The sequence below is a fragment of the Mus musculus genome, chromosome 4 (assembly GCF_000001635.26).
Source record: "Mus musculus strain C57BL/6J chromosome 4, GRCm38.p6 C57BL/6J".
NCBI lineage: Eukaryota > Metazoa > Chordata > Mammalia > Rodentia > Muridae > Mus > Mus musculus.
Genome location: NC_000070.6, coordinates 13,017,706 through 13,028,925, shown reverse-complemented (window position 1 = coordinate 13,028,925; position 11,220 = coordinate 13,017,706). Strand labels below are relative to the sequence as shown.

The window sequence follows — 11,220 nt, the reverse complement described above, 5'->3', positions numbered from 1 at the left end:
TTTAGTCTTTGTGGAAGGAAGGTGACGAACAATACAGTAGAGAATTGTGAACTAGGAGGAAGGGTAGGTGGGTCATTTGGATTCTCTTCTGGTGCCATGAGCAGCTGTCTATGTGATCATATGGACAGTACCAACCTCTGCTCTGTCACCCAGCTCTATCATCTGCAAAACTAGAAAGATGCCAGCTGCCCTCTGTCCCTCTGAGACTGTGAATAAGACCAAATGAGATATCACCGTTAGTGCTTTGCAAAAGCATAACAAAAGAACACTTATGCATGGTAAATGATGGTACCTCATTTCTTCAACCAAGTGCACCCATATCTTCTTTTAAGGCACCAAGTAGAATTGAAAGAGGCAATGTAGATTATAATGAAGCTCAAAAAAATCTCTCCTGGGCCTCTTGCTTGCCCGCCCATTGTCATCTCTGATGATTAATCATGAGGCTCCTTGACGTCCCCCTTTGGTGGCTGGCCACCCTATGGTTGTCGACGCTGTTCAAATCCATCTTTAGGCTTTCCAGCTATCCAGAACAGAAGTCTTCCCTGGCGATAGGGCATGCCAAAGCTGAATTAAAACCCCACCATTAGCCTAATTGACAGCGAGGTTTTCCCCTGGGGAGAAGAGTGATAATCTAGTCATTTATCTTGTCTGTAGGTTTATCACCACTGTGCTCAGGCAGAGATGTTTAAATATAGAAATGAGGCAAGGCATATTCTTCCCAGACTATGTGCCATTAGTGCCAGGTTGGGGGTGAGGAGAATGAAAGGGGAGCATGTGGCATTGAGGTCCCCTCTGTTACTGTTTTATGTCTCAAGTGGCCTTGGAGTAAGGGGATGCTCATGAGGGCACTAAGGACATCTCTTTGTAATTGAGAGCAGGCTGAAGCTGCATGGTCACCACTACCTATGGAGCAGCTGCCTACATGCGGCTAGACTGCTGCTTTTCTGTAAGGCAGAAGAGGCCCATTAGAAACCTGAAGGGGAGGCTTAATTCTGCAACAAGATGTGTACAAATGTATGCCTCCCATCGAAACCCATGCAGTAGCTTCCAAAGTTAATTAAAAGCTAATTTTCTAATGAGGTGGTAACACTGGCAACAACATACTATCAGTGTGGGAGCTACAGCCAGCAGCCGGTGAGGGAACAGGCAGTCTCTTTCTTACAGGATGGAACATCCTACCTGCATCCATTAATTAGCCTCCAGCTGCATTGCTTTACTACTAGACACTAGTATAGACTGTCACAAAATCATCAATTGCTTTGGCATTGCCAAGATTGTGTTGATACTTATTATGCAGCAGGCAATTTGTAGCCATAACATCACAGGCAGAAATCCATTCTTGGAAATATTAAATCTAGGGGCAGTGCCATGGACACTCTGTTTTGTCAAGTGCCAGGGGTACTTTAATCCTTCAGGCAATTGCTAATTGTAAACCAGACTTGCAATTAGCCTTAATAAACAGAGCAAAAGTGCCTTAAATTAACTGCACTTATGTTGGTTTTGCCTCTTGTTTTGATTTCAAACCCATAGCCAAACAGGATGACTCTTGGTCATTATCCTAATGATATGGGTCTCCTGGCCATAGTCAGAATGTGCCAGACACCTGTGGCCATTCCTTGGCATTCTTCACAGAAAATGTGTAATGGTGTCAGGCAAATAGATGCTGGGCATCAGCACACTGAGGGGAAAAGTATTACACAGAATCTCAGACCTTTTGATACTTAGGACATAATATTTTATTAAATTGTGTTAGCATATTAGTTATCTTTCTGTGACCAAATACCTGTCACAAAGCAACATAAGAGATGAAGAATTATTTTGTGTCATGATCAGACAGAGCATGCTGCATCACAGTGATGCATGAAAAGGTTCATGGCAGCAGAATATGAAGCTGGGACTCTTCACATGTCATTGGACCCAGGAGGAGAAAAATGGGAAATGATGGTTTCCTTTCAAGATCCTTAGATCAGGGCATATCGTCTGGACCCTCCCCTTATGGGGAAGTGGTTTTAAATGACAAATCTACTCCAGCATCCCAGTTTTCCAGAATTTACAAATCTCTTCATTTATGTTAAGCCAATGGATATCATCATGCTTGCCTAACTCACTCAAGGTACTTCAACCATACTTTAGCTAACAAATTAAATGAACTCTTTTCACTTTTTAAGCAGTTAAGCTTTACCATTAAGTAAGCACCTCTGAGTTCAACAAGATGTAGTTTTCTGTTTCTTCTACCAATATCTCCATCCTTAAATCTATTTACATGTGTATTCACCAAATGTCTGCTTGTATGTATGAGAAAGCTCCAAGTCATGTGTGAGTATAGATCATCTCCCCATGCCTCATGCATGTACTTGAGTACACTTCTAGAGGCTTGATGAGACTTGAGTCTGGTTATCAGTGCAGAGGCAAAGGTCAAGTCGTATGTGAGAATTGGCACTGGAGGGTATCAGCATGGTCAGCATTTCACTCAGAGAAGGTCACTTCTGTGTCCATTGATAATGGATGATCAAATCCCTCAGTCTAGTGCAGAAAGGCTTATAGTACAGAGGTGAGATGGAGGCAGCTGCCCCATACGGATGGGGGAGTCCAGTGTCCGAACCTCATTCCAGTCCTCCCACAATATGTTTGACCCTTGTTGCAGGAGTTATTCTTTCCCTATCCTTGCTCTCACTTTAATTCCAGATACAGTTTGGGAGGTGAAACTCAGATCTATGGTTGCAGAGAACTATCTCAGCCTGTCTCAGGGCATAGTTAAGAAGCCATCACAGTTCTTTGTGCACATACATTGCTGAGAAGTTACTTTATACAGAGATGCTTTTTAAGAAAGCTAGCCAACATCATTATATTTGAAGATTTTTCCAGAAATGCCTACAGAGATTATGTCTAGATCCACCAAACTCCTCACCTTTCACAAGTGGTAAACCAGGATTATAAAATGTATTTATTCTGTATCTTTATCAGTGCTCTCCATACTATCTGAGTGTCTTTAGTAGGTATGACTAAGTAAAGATCCAAGTACCAAAACAGGAGAAAGAAGTTTTTAAAATTCTGTTTCCCTAGAACTATTTCACTTCTCATACCAAATCTGTACAAGTCAGGATTCTCTAGGGAACAGTATCATTACAATGTAAAGATATTGTAAAAGAGAATTTATTTGACTTGCTTATAGAGAAAAAGCTAAGTAATCCAATTTTGTCCATCTCCATGCTGACAATACAGCATCTGGTCCAAGAGCTTGGATGCCTCAGCAGTATCCATCAGTCAGTGAAAGTTGAGTCCACATTGGAAGGCTGAATATGCTGGGTTTGACATCAGTGGAGGACAGCAGCAGGAGTGATATGTGGAGTTGTCCTAATGAAGCAGTAAAGGTACATCTTTACTCACTCTGATTTGTCCTCAGACGGTTATGTATCATAGTAACCCATTGGAAGGCACCAGCCACCTCAGTTCACCTTCTATGAAAACTCTTTCATAAATACATCCCAAAGTGCATCTGCTAGCTGATAGTAAACTCAGTTACATTGACAATCCAACCATCGAAATCATTAAACCATCTTTCTGTAACTCTAAGACATCCTAAGGTATTTATTAGCAATTGTTTAATGGTCAAAAACAGGCAGAGAAATAAACTCTGAACACTTCACTGCTGTCAGAAGGTTCTTATCGCCAGCTCCGCTTGAGTGTATGTTTTAAATAATTTGTTCATATTGGAAAATAGTACAGTTAGGTCATTTCACTCACCCTATCTTCATTTGTAGAATTCCGCTCCTTTTAACATCCAATTTTCTCTTTCTGTATCACTTTCTCTTCTTTTTACTGTAAAAGATTTGTTTTCATAAAATATACCTGAACATGCTTTTTCCCTTCCTGGTCCTCCCCAGTTCCCTACCCACCCAACTTCACACACTTTTTTTCTCTTTGTCTTTAGAAATCAAATACAACATTATCAACTAACCCAGACTCCTCAAGAGCTCCCAGAAACTAAGCCACCACCAAAAGAGCATACATGGACTGATCTGTGGTCCGTGGGACAAATGTATCAGAGGACTGCCTTGTCTGGCCTCAGTGGGAGAAAATGTGCTTAATCCTGTAGAGATTTGATGCTCAGAGAAGGGGATGCTGGTGGGGGTGAGGGAACATCCTCTCAGGAGCAAAGGGGAGAGGAATGAGACAAAGAACTTGGGGATGGGAGGACAGGAAAGGGGCAACATTTGGAGTATAAATAAAATAATTTAATAAAAATATTAAATTATCTTTTTCTCAAAATTTCATTCACTCTTATTTGCCCACCTTCAGTATTCTCTCTCTCTCTCTCTCTCTCTCTCTCTCTCTCTCTCTCTCTCTCCCTCCCTCCCTCCCTCTCTCTCTCTCTCTCTCTCTCTCTCTCTCTCTCTCTCTCTCTCTCCCTCTCCCTCTCCCTCTCCCTCTCCACTCCCTAGCATTCTCTGTAGCTTAAATCATGATGACAGGGCCTAGGTTGTTATCAGATATCATAGCAAGGTGATTTGCCTAGGTTCTTATCAGTTCACAGAAATTTGAAGAGCTTCTACTTTCATCTCAGTGATCACCACAAAGCCAACTGCTCACATTCAACTCATTTCATGCTCTGTTTTACTAATCTATGAACATGCATGTCTCAGAAAGGGTAGTGTAAGCATACTCTAAATTGACTCAGAGTAATAAGAATCTATTCCCTAATTCTTGAACTGTCTTGGTTTCCTTTGAAACAATCTTCCATTCAAAAACAGAACTTGCATTCTATTTGAAAGAATAAATTGGAAAACAGTATTAATTGATGACTTGTACTCTCTTCCATAAGGACCATACGTATGTTTAAATTATAGCAGAGAGGGAGGCACAGGGTCTGAAGAAAAGTTGCCAGCATGAGCACCCGACAGTCAGACAACTGATGTCAATAGAACATTCTGGAGAAGACGCAGAAATGCATGTGCTGTGAGACTGAACTCACTGTTGGGAGGTCAGCAGTGAGACAAGTCTCAGAGGACTTGCCTTGCCATGGAGGAAGGAGATAACGAATTACACGTACAAATAATTTCTAGTTGTGATGAACTCTGTGTAACAGAGTGGGTAGTTCTGGTTCAGAACAAGAACAGTATCATGAGGCACATTTGTCTGGGAAGGCTTAAAGATGTAATGACCCAAGTACAGAAGGGGCACAGCTACACCACCAAAATTAAATTAAACTAAAATGCCATGTTACCAAGGCTTCTTATCTTGGGATGATTTCATTTCTGCGATGCCATCATAATAAGTAGATTAAACATCTTTATTCAACATGTCACCTGCTAAGAATTTATAGTCACTTAATGACTCTTCACTATTTTGGTCAGGCTGAGATCTAAGAAACAGGATGAGCAAAAGCAACACCACTGCTGCTGAGAAGCTGACATTCTCATCATAAACAACAACAACCACAACCACAACAACAACCAGAAACAAACAATGGGATAAACTGTTATCACATTTAGTAGATTAGAACAGTATAGTTTTCAAATATTAATTAATTTTGTAAATACATATTAAACTTCATTTTTAGTTTTAAAATGATATATGTGCATGTGTGTGTGGTGTGCACATGAGTGCACATACTTCTGGAGCTGGAGTTACAGGCAATTGTGAGCCACTCAACATAGGTACTGAAAAATCCCCCTCAGGTCGCCTCGAAGAGCAGTGTGGGCTCTTCACTGAGAAATCTTATCACCCCATAGAAAACATATTTTAAAGCAGTTTACAATTTTAAATTATACACAGCTCCTTAAATGAAAAAAATAACACAAGAAACATTTATAGTTTAAAAATATAGGCAGTAACTAAGTCATATGACCTCAGTATCTTATTTGCTCAGTGAGGGTAGTATGGATGTATGAGGCCCCAAAACAAAAATAGCTAAAACTAAATTATTTATATGAATTATATTATCTTAATAAAATCTAAGTATCCTACTGATGATGAAAATGTAAATATCTCCACCAATGAGGTTTTAAATAGAATTTGGTTCTGAAAGGACTGTGAATGAATATCCCTAGTTTGTCAACTCCTGGCTTCTGTGGCCTTCAGAGGAAGCATCACTGCATGAAAATGAATGTCCAGAAGTTTCAGGGACATTTGCTAATTGAAAATAACCCAGAATCATCAACTTAGATGTAATATAACTCTGGAGGGACCTTTTCAATAGATCTCAAAGTACAAAAACATACTAAAGAGCACACAGCACAACTAAATAAGGAACTAGGGTCTTCCAAAGAATACCACCGGAACACACAGCCCCGAGTGATCTGAAGTGACTAAAACCTGCTAAGGATAAATATCACAGTATCTAATTTACACCAAAATAAGAGGAACGGTAGATTTGCCACTGTCAGGTTAAGATCCCATGATTTTGCTGCCTTCTTCATAAAGAAACATGATCTTCAAATGGGAAACGTTATGTGAAGGATGGTAAGAGAAAACTGAAGCAAAACCTCCCGCAGAAGAATTGAACTGACACACCTCAGCTGTGCTTCCATGTCCTAGGATTTCCCAGAGTCCTTTAGTGGTTATGGAAACTTCTTCTTCGGCTCATCACTGTGCTAGGATATGCTTTAGAGATCATGTAGCTTTGACAGTCTTTCAAGGTTTTGCAAGACTACAGGAGGGTAAATGTGCCTGCTTTTCAAAGCCATATTGGAGAACTGACTCCCAATGAGGGTCTGGCTTCTGTCCTCCAAATGTCACTCAAGCCTGAAAACCAAGAATTTCAGTCACGGACCTTTTTGAACCAAATTCACATTAAAATCCTTACTGATGATATTCCCATTTTTATCCTTATTACAATGATAAAATTTTCATTAAGGCAATAGAATTAACATAAATAATTCAGCTTTAGTAATTTTTATTTTAGGGTCTCATATACATTCCATACACATCCAGCTTAAGTATGTGGGGGAAGATTTAAAGTAGAGATAACATGGGGCTCAGGAAATGGCTCAGTGAGTACAGTGCTTGTTGAAGAAGCATGGATACTTAGGTTCAAATCCACACAACCCACAGAAAAAGTTCCCTGTGTCTGTGTATACCAGTGACCAGTCCTGAGAAGGGGAGTCAGAAGATGCCAAGTGTCCACTGACCAGATTTCCATACAGTTAAAGAGCTCCTATTTCACATAATGGGCCCAATTCTAAAACATAAGTCATAGAATGATAGAGGAAGAATACTGACATCAACCTCTGGCTTCCATAGCCCATACACGGGCATACATCCACACATGTATAGGGGAGCATGTTTATACAAATGAAGCTGGCCTTATACACTAAAAGTCTACCTCAGGCTCACTTTTTAAGCTAATTGTTCTCAATTTACATAGCATGGTAGTGTAATAAAGACAACACAACCTTAGATGTTAAATACAAGAATGGGTTGAGTGGATTAACAACCTCAAACCTGCCACTCACAGAGAGCAGGGACAGAAGCTGAAGAAGTGTTCCTGAAAGGTTAGATCTGAACTGAGACACTTTCGATGGGGAAGCCTGGACTCATAATTTCTAGATTGTGACACTGAGTTTCTTCACATAGCTAAGCTCCAGTTTCTCAGTGTAGAACGGGAGTAATAATGCTAATCATGGGAATTCACAAGGCTCAAAGAATGCCAGGCACTTAGCATGCTCACTGATGGGCTAGGGTGGCAGAGGCCTTGTTGAATGATAGCTGCTGTTGCTATTATCATTCCTAGCTAATTAGATTTGGTGGTTTTGGAAGTGGCAAGCCCACACAATGCTCAAGGAAAAGGGGGCTTGGATAATGGCATAATAAATTTTAAACTGTTAAGAGAAATTATCATATGAGAAAGCCCTAATCTCACATGTTAATATAATGCTCCATTAAAATGTTGTTAATAATCATTAATGTTAATTTTATTTCTTGGTGAGCTCTGCCAAGGTAGTCATAGAACAGTGAAATCATACATAATAAATGTCTAAAACATTGTAAAAACATGTATTAATGCATATATAAATGGCTTGCTGAAAGTAATGAAAGACAGTAAATATTATGTATAATTTTAAGTGTGTTTTTCCATTTTAGTGGCCAGCTATTTAGAATTATGAAAAAATACATAGTTCCCTGTAAATCTGGGTGGTGTCTACTGATATGTTCTGTGAAAATAGTTTTCTCTGGCGCTAATTTGTAAGTACATTGCTCAATTTGGGATACTTAAACAGTGATCTTTGCCTAGTGGCTTACAGAATATTTGCTATTTCTATTTGGTTAGGTGTTCTTGCACAGTGGATAACTCATTGGACTTCTAATATGTATAAACACACACAAGCTCTAGGCATGGCAATATAGAAAAGATGAATTAGACATGGAGCTTGGGAAGTAGAAATCTGCCTGTACAATTCCAATTGTTGCCACATACTTTAGGAAAGGTGCTATTCCTGGGGAGGAAGAAAAAAGATCCACTGTTCGTGGGTTAGTGGTGAGAATGGGGACACTAGAAAGTAGGGTCAGGATAACTGAAGAGAAGACATGTGTGGGTGAGCACTGGAGAATTTAAGTGGATTGAAAACAGGAGTTCATGCAGATTAAATGATTTAGGAAAAAGAAAAGAACACCCCAGACTTATCTTTGAGGACCACTGTCATTTAGATGCAGAGACAAAAGGGGGCATAACCTAGAAAACTAGGTTTTCTAGAGATTCAGGAAAGCTCGCAAAAGCATACCCCGACAGGAGCTAGAAGGAGAGACAGCACCAAGGAGAGGGTGAACATCACAGACAGGTAAGGCAAGACTCAGAAAGGTAAGTGAAAAGGTGGGGAAGCTGGTAAAAATCAGTCAGAGAAACTGGACATATCAGAGAATATAATGAATCTCAGGTAGAACACATGTGGAGATGTTATGATAGACAAGAAACAGCAAAAGGAGAGGTATGGATGCAGATGAAGAACAAAGCACACACTCGGATGATGCTTTCTGCCACACCTGGTTATGAAGAGAAAGAAGCCAGTGTTGGAGACCTGATAGCAGATGTGTGCAAATAGAAGAAACAGCAAGCGTGGGAACACAGGATGCATGGCCAAGAGGACAAGGAATCCAGCAGGAGAGCTATATGGCCACAGAATGTGGGTCATTGTTGAGTGAAATGAGCTGAAATGGATTCTGTGCATAATCTGAAGAGAAACTGTTTGAATCTTATTTTCTGGATCAAGGTTTGTTTGTTTGCGTTTTCTTTAGAGTTTAAATGCAATTTATTTTTACATAATATACATGACATTTTTCTTTAAAACAATCAATCAAAACCCCCAGTGTCTCCACTCCAAGTAAATCACAATAAATACTTAAAGAAAAAAAATCCCAGGTACTTCCATTGCATTTGTCTTAGGTCTGTTTTTTTTTTTTTCCATTTTTAATTAGGTATTTAGCTCATTTACATTTCAAATGCTATACCAAAAGTCCCCCATAGCCACCCACCCCCACTCCCCTACCCACCCACTCCCCTTTTTTGGCCCTGGCGTTCCCCTGTACTGGGGCATATAAAGTTTGCGTGTCCAATGGGCCTCTCTTTCCAGTGATGGCCGCCTAGGCCATCTTTTTTTTTTTTTTTTTTTTTTAATATCTGAACCTCTAAATTTATTGGCTAGTACAGTATGTTAATGCTGCCAGCTTATTTTATATACAACAATGGACAAAACATGTTCCATGCTTCTACATGCAAGTAATTAGGCACAAACAAGACTAACATTTATATAATGTATAAGCATCCACCTGGGAATACAGAAAAATCTTAAATGTTCTTTTTTTAAAACTCTTTTAAAAAATGAGAAAATGAAAGATAGTTTTTTAAATTGTAAAATTAAAGATACCAATTATACCTTATCCTTATCTGCATTAATGTAAATTAATTAACATTACAAGCCAATCAGAATTACATTGAAGTAATGGTTTTATTATAACGCTTTATATTCTTTTTTTTTCCATTTTTTATTAGGTATTTAGCTCATTTACATTTCCAATGCTATACCAAAAGTCCCCCCTACCCACCCACCCCAACTCCCCTACCCACCCACTCCCCCTTTTTGGCCCTGGCGTTCCCCTGTACTGGGGCATACAAAGTTTACGTGTCCAATGGGCCTCTCTTTCCAGTGATGGCCGATTAGGCCATCTTCTGTTACATATGCAGCTAGAGTCAAGAGCTCCGGGGTACTGGTTAATTCATAATGTTGTTCCACCTATAGGGTTGCTGATCCCTTTAGCTCCTTGGGTTCTTTCTCTAGCTCCTCCATTGGGAGCCCTGTGATCCATCCATTAGCTGACTGTGAGCATCCACTTCTGTGTTTGCTAGGCCCCGGCATAGTCTTACAAGAGATAGCTACATCTGGGTCCTTTCAATAGAATCTTGCTAGGGTATGCAATGGTGTCAGCGTTTGGATGCTGATTATGGGGTGGATCCGTGGATATGGCTGTCTCTACATGGTCCATCCTTTCATCTCAGCTCCAAACTTTGTCTCTGTAACTCCTTCCATGGGTGTTTTGTTCCCAATTCTAAGGAGGGGCATAGTGTCCACACTTCAGTCTTCATTCTTCTTGAGTTTCATGTGTTTAGCAAATTGTACCTTATATCTTGGGAATCCTAGGTTTGGGGCTAATATCCACTTAACAGTGAGTACATATTGTGTGAGTTCCTTTGTGAATGTGTTACCTCACTCAGGATGATGCCCTCCAGGTCCATCCATTTGCCTAGGAATTGCATAAATTCATTCTTTTTAATAGCTGAGTAGTACTCCATTGTGTAGATGTACCACATTTTCTGTATCCATTCCTCTGTTGAGGGGCATCTGAGTTCTTTCCAGCTTCGGGCTATTATAAATAAGGCTGCTATGAACATAGTGGAGCATGTGTCCTTCTTACCAGTTGGGGCATCTTCTGGATAAATGCCCAGGAGAGGTATTGCTGGATCCTACGGTAGTACTATGAGCAATTTTCTGAGGAACCGCCAGACTGATTTCCAGAGTGGTTGTACAAGCCTGCAATCCCACCAACAATGGAGGAGTGTTCCTCTTTCTCCACATCCACGCCAGCATCTGCTGTCACCTGAATTTTTGATCTTAGCCATTCTGACTGGTGTGAGGTGGAATCTCAGGGTTGTTTTGATTTGCATTTCCCTGATGATTAAGGATGTTGAACATTTTTTCAGGTGCTTCTCTGCCATTCGGTATTCCTCAG

General features: G+C 40.1%; 1 long non-coding RNA gene across 1 annotated transcript in view; it reads right to left on the bottom strand.

Moving 5' to 3' along the window:
- Positions 1-1,718: 1,718 nt before the first annotated feature.
- Gm42256 overlaps positions 1,719-11,220 on the bottom strand; it is a 45,528-nt gene continuing 36,026 nt past the window's right edge. Inside the window, exons 2-3 of the long non-coding RNA XR_881132.3 lie at positions 3,745-3,819; positions 1,719-3,354 (exon numbers count right to left, since the gene is read on the bottom strand). This is a non-coding gene — a long non-coding RNA (predicted gene, 42256). The remainder of the gene's footprint in view (positions 3,355-3,744; positions 3,820-11,220) is intronic.